Source organism: Mesoplodon bidens (assembly GCF_964165515.1).
Source record: "Mesoplodon bidens genome assembly, chromosome: 13".
NCBI classification, from domain to species: Eukaryota; Metazoa; Chordata; class Mammalia; order Artiodactyla; family Ziphiidae; genus Mesoplodon; species Mesoplodon bidens.
Genome location: NC_138169.1, coordinates 17,997,709 through 18,004,218, shown reverse-complemented (window position 1 = coordinate 18,004,218; position 6,510 = coordinate 17,997,709).

The window sequence follows — 6,510 nt, the reverse complement described above, 5'->3', positions numbered from 1 at the left end:
ATTCATTCCAGAATAAGTAATTAACTGTGCCCCCACTATGTGCCATGCACGGTGCTAGGCATTGAGGATAAAGTGATGAAAAGTATAGCAAAATCCCTGCTCCTGTGAGGCTGACATTCTAGTTGGGGAGACAATACAACCCAACACAATACAATACATTATAACACAATACACAAATAAGACAACTTCAAATACTAAGTGTAAATGAAGAAAATAAAACAAGGTGGAGTGCCAGGGGATGACTGAGGACATGACTGGGATAGGATGTAGGGAGTTAGGGGCAGTAAGTACCTATGAAGTGGTGACATTTGATCCAAGACCTGAGGGAGAAGTAGGAGACAGCCAGAGTGGCTGGGACATGTGCAAAAGCCTTAAGGTGGCAAAAAGCTTGGTGTGTGCAAGCAGCCAGGGGGAACGGGGGAGGGAATGGGAGGGGAGCAAGTGAGAGGAAGAGGGAGAGGAGTGGAGGGATAGGAATTGAACTCAGGGAGGTGAGCAGGGGCTTGTTGGGTTAGGTAGAGGGTGGTATAGTTTGGATTTTATCCTAAGGGCAATGAGAAATCACCGGTGTCAGAAAAATAATTGCCAGACCTTATTCAATATTTTCAGTTTAATCTTTCAGAGGGCAAATGGGAGGAGAGGCTGTTCCAAACCAAGGACACGACCCACGTACAGTCAGGAAATGAGAGGTTCTGGGGGAGACAAGGCTATCATCACTTTTCACCCATGACCCAAACCCTGACATGTCCCATAAAGTCAGCTCACCCACTAATAGGAAGCCCAAGCCATCAACTTTGGCTTGTTCCCACCCCACCCAACCTCACCCCCTCAGGCATCCTAAGATACCATCTCCTTGAAGTCTTCCTCACCAGCCCTCCCAGCACTTTGACCCAGTGCCAGAACCCCACCTACATTTCAGACACTGCCATTAATTCCACAGAAAGATCACAACCCTCATGGGGACCTCCAGCCTCAGACAATGCCCTGATTTCTCAACTTGCTCCATCGCAGGCAAACCACCAGAGATTATGGCTGATATAAAAAATTCAAGCCTGGAAGAATTGTCTTGCCATGGAACATGGGTTTAAGGTGCTGCGATAGGTTGTTGCTCTGGGTTAATGCGATGTCTTGAAAGTTCGTCCATCCACCCGTCTACCCACCCATCCATCCAACAAATGTTTTAAGTACCTGCTCTATGGATTCCCATAGCTTATGACAGGGGTTGGGCTGGTCCTAGGGGCCAGGCTGGAAGCATAGATGGATGCTGTGGGCTGAGGGTTACACAATAAGGAGTGGAGGGGACTGTGGAGAACTGGGGATAACACAGACCATCTAAACGGCACTGTGGCACAACTCATTCCCGGAGTTGCTAGCTTTTCAGATTTCTCAAGGGAAGTCAGAAACCTAGAGTTGAGGGCAAAATCTCTTGATTTTTAGATGTTGGCAACTAATTTTAGAACACTTTTTTAATGCTATGTATTAGCATTAAAAACACAAAACATTTTTTTTCTTTTGACACGATCTCAAACTTACATAGAAGTTAGGTGTACAATTCAAATAGCTTTTTGTTCCTGAATCATTTGAGCCTAAGTTGCTGACACAATGCCCCATCACCCTAAATACTTTAACGTGTATTTCCTCCAAAAAAGGATATTCTCCTACAGAATCGCAATACATCCATCAATGCAGAAAACTAACACTGATACGTTTTTAATGTGTCTAATACTCAGAGCTCATCAACTTTTGCCACTTGTCCAAAGGATGTCCTTTGTAGCAAAAGGGTCCAGTTCAGGATCTCATGTTGCATGTAATGGTCCTGTCTCTTGAGTCTCCTTCAGTCTGGAACATTCCCCAGTCTTTGTTTGGCTCTCGTGACCTGGACTGTTTTGAAGAGTCAGGACAGGTGCTTTGGGGAATGTCCCTCAGTTTAGGTTTGTCCGATGTTTCCTCTCAATTAGGTTCAGACCATGCATCATAGATTAGATGCAAGTTGTGGATTCTGTATATCATGAAATATCACAGAAGTGATGCTGTGTCCTTACTGCATCATAACAGATGATAGGTGACTTCAATTTGTCCAATTATGGATGATGTTAATTGTAATCACTTGAATAAGATGGTGTCTTCCAGGCTTCCCACTCTGAATTTCTTCTTTTCCTCTTTGAAATTAATAAATATTTCATAGGGAGGTACTCTGAGACTAGGTAAATATTCCATCTCTCTTCAAACTTTCCATTTATTTATTTCCATCAGTACAGACTCTCGATTCCATGGGTTACAATCCATTACTGTCATTATTTATTTGGGTGTCCAGTGTATCCTAGATTTGGCCCATGATAGCCCCTTTAATCTGGCTTCTGTGTCCTTCTGACATGTCTCCATCATTCTTTAAACACTTCCTTACTGTTTGACACAAGATATTCCAGGCTCATCTTGTACTTTCTCTGCCCTAGCTCTGAAATCAGCCATTTCTCCGTAGAACCCAGGTTCCTTTTAGTAGAGAATGGTATTTAGAAACCAAGATCTAGATGTGCTTATGGTTTGGGGGGTGTCACTGCCCCTAGATCCTATGAGTGGACTGAGTTATACACACACGTGTGCACACACATTTATATCTATATTGATCTATATTTATTTCTATAGTCTTTTATCGATACTGAAAACCATGAGTTCTCCCTAATAGATCCAGTTCCAGCCTAACTCCACAGGGTTAATTCTAGTCTTTCCATACTGGTAACTCCCTGCTCAGACAGTGAGAAACCTAGTATCCTCACTGTTTTCAGTGTGTCCACTTATTGGACCAACTCCCCTTGTGTAACAATTTCTTATTGTTGATGCTGCCCTCCCCCCAACAAGGATACCCTCCACACCCCACTCAAGTTCTGACACCACATACCAAGCTGCCTTTCCATGAGGATGACCTTCTCACTCACGCAAGCTCTGGCCCCCTGTGCTGGGCCACCCTCACCCCATGCAGACACTCTTCTTATCCCTTTTGGGCTATGACACCCCTCTTTGGACCGACATGTACCCTCTCCCCCTCCCCCCATTGCTGATGTTTACCTTGCTGGGACCCACCTAATGGATCAAATTGTTAAAGAACAGAAGGGAAGGGAAGGGAAGGAAAGGGAAGGGGAGGGGAGGGGAGGGGAGGAAAAGGGGAGGAACCACATAGACCTTTAGTCAGCTGGCTTTAGCTATAGGCCATCAATCCCTACGTTTAGCTTACTGTAATGGGGCAGACTTCACACTCAATACATATGTGTTGAGTGTTTACTCTGAACCAAAGAGGACAGAGGTTGTAATCAACAACAAATAAAGTGTCCTGGGGGAAATACTGCCAGACACAGAGGAGCCACCTCTGTGGGCCATCACACTTGCTCCATTGGCTGCACACCTGCTCTCAAATCGATTTGTGGGACCAGCTTGGCCAGTGGAGTTAATCCTAGTGCTTGGCATTGACTCAGTGGACGTGAGGTGTTCATGCTACAAAGTTGCATCATTTTCGTGAACCCGCTCCACCCAGTGTTAATAGCTTCTTCCCAAACTGAATCATCAAATCCGGGTTACTCAGACTGTTCCTTCCCAACAGAGTCTGTTGGGATGGATAAAGTAGACCATGTTCATGGTCTTTTGGACATTTCATCCTATAAATCAGCCTCCCCACGTGCACCTGGTCATAATAATAATAACAGGTAACATCTATTGAGCACTTACTATGTTTCAAGCCCAACACCTCCACTTTATAGCTATTTGGCCGTGGACAAGTCATTTTCTGTATGAGTTTCCTGTGGCTGCTGTAACAAATGATCACAAACCTGGTGGTTTAAAACAACCTAAATTTATGCTCCCACAGTCTGGAGGCTGAAACCTGTATCACTGGGGCAAAATCAAGGTGTCAGTAGCACTGCACCCCCTCGGAGGGCTCTAGAGGAGAATCTGTCTCAGGCCTCTTCCAGCTTCTGGTGCCTCCAGGTTCCCTTGGCTTGTGGCTGCAACACTCCAGTCTCTGCCTCTAGCTTCACATGGCCTTCCCCTCTGTGTGAAGTCTCTCTCTGTCTCTCTCTCTTTTTTTCCTTTTCTTTCTTTTTTTTTCTTTTGGCCGTGCCACAAGGCTTGCGGGATCTTAGTTCCCTGACCAGGGATTGAACCCATGCCCCCTGCAGTGGCAGTGCGGAGTCTTAACCTCTGGACCGCCAGGGAAGTCCCCCGTCTCTCTCTTATGACACCTGTGATGGCATTTAGGGCCCACTCAGATAATCCAGGATGATCTCTCCATCTCAAGGTCCTTAATCACATCTGCAAAGACCCCTCTTCCAAATCAGGTCACACTGAGGGCCTCCAGGGATTAGCGCCTGATCTCTTTGAGAGCCATTACTGAGCCTACCACACTTCCCCTCTCTGAGCCTCAGTTATCCCACCTGTAAAACGAGGATAGTAATAATGGAAACTACCTCTCAGGGCTGATGTGGGGTTTAACGGGTTAATGTAAATCAGGCAGTTGGTGACTTGGCAGGCAGGCAGCCCTCGATGAATGGCGGGGTTATTACGAATCGGTTTCTTGAGTTATTTCTACCCAGGACTGGCAATTGTGGGGGTAATTGATTCCAGTGATGTCACCTCCCCAACTGCCAGGTTTTCAGCAGGATTAAGTGTGCCAAATTGGCTTTGTTGAGCCAACTCCCCTGGGTGTGAAGAGCTGCCATGCCAACCCGCCTTGCTGTTTCGCGGGGCCCGTCTGCCGCTTCTCCCTAATTAACGCAAAGGCGACACACACCAGCAGGCGTACTCCCTGCCATCCCAGGAAAACAGCACCGCATACTACAGCTAAATATTTGAACTTTTTTTTCAGTTGCTGCATGAACATAGTATTTGGGGCATGTAAACAGCACAGAGTAAAGGGAGAAATGCCACCTCATCTTCTACCTATAGGGGCAGCCTCAGGGGAAAAAATGCTCTAAGGAAACCCAACCATGTCACTGACCAAAGACAGTGTCACAACGAAGTACCATTGCTATTAGTAGCTCTACCACATCCAGCTGTGTGACCGTGGGCAAAGAACATAATCTCTCTGAGCCTCGGTTTCCTCATCTGTAAAATGGGTACCTAATAGCCCCTCCTTCAAAGTACTGAGAATATTCAAGGAGATGGCACCTAAGAATTTAAGGATCCACCTGGGACACAGGTTGGCACTCGGTATATGTCACATGGGGATGCTGAAGGTGAGGATGTTGATGGTTCTAGAAATGCCCTCCCCAGCTCTCAGTAATTCTGGGTGGAAGTAGAGTGAAATCACCCATGCCCACCTCTCAGGGTACCCAGGATCTGGCCCTGAATCTTGTTGACTGGTTTCCAGACTCTACTTCCCTTTGTAAGCCTCAGTTTCCCCATGTGTTGAGTGAATGGGTCCAGCATGATGATTTCAAAAGCCCCCTCTGGTGGGGGGGAGGGATAAATTGGAAGATTGGGATTGACATACACACACTGCTATATATAAAATAGATAACTATAAGAACCTGCTGTATAGCACAGGGAACTCTACTCAGTACTCTGTAATGGCCTATATGGGAATAGAATCTAAAAAAGAGTGGATATATCTATATGTATAACTGATTCATTTTGCTGTACACCTGAAACTAACACAATGTTGTAAATCAACTATACTCCAATAAAAAATTTAAAAAAATAAAATAAATAAGCTAAGCTGAGGCCATAAAAACAAAGTCCCTTCTACCTTCTAATTCCACTAGTGGTTCTCGGGGTGTGTCCCTCACTCCTTCTGCCCCCTGGCAGCTGGCTTTGCTGCAGGACCCAGGCCAGTAACTTTACTGTCCCAATGAGTGTGGAGTGGAGGCACACCTCGGTGGACAGGACGAGTGGCAAAGCTTTTCTCGGGGACAAAGACTCCTGAAACTCAATAGAGGAGTCTGGAAACATCCCAGGTGCCTGCTCAACAGAGGTCGCACTGAATTTTTAGGAACCAGTCGTGCACACTGTCCAGGTTCTGCGGCAAACCTCTCTAGCAGAGGTGTGGCCCTCTAGCCCATGTCCCCACTCCCCCCCAACTATGAGGACATAGTGCCCCAGTTGCCATAGTTTCATTCACCCACTCTCTAGGTATTTATTAAGCACCCACTGTGTACCAAGCAGTAGAGCAGAGGCTGGGACACACAGCAGGAACCAGATAGCCAGGTCCCTGGCTTTCATGAAGTTCACAGTCTAGTGTGGGCAGGATGTTAATTTTTAAAATTATTTCTTTAACACTGCAGTGAACACTATGGAGGAAAAATCCAGTGTGTTCTGAGGCCAGGCAACCTGACCCAGTCAGAGGGGCTGGGGGAGGGCTTCTCATAGGAAGGGGCCTTTACACCAAGACCTGAAGGATGAGGAGGAGTTAGAAGGGGAAACAGCCTTCTGGCAGAGGGAACAGCACAGCAGAAACACTGGCCGTGAGACTTAAAGAAAAGGCTAGTGTGCTTGGTGGAATTGGCCAGGGCCCGGACCGTGCCA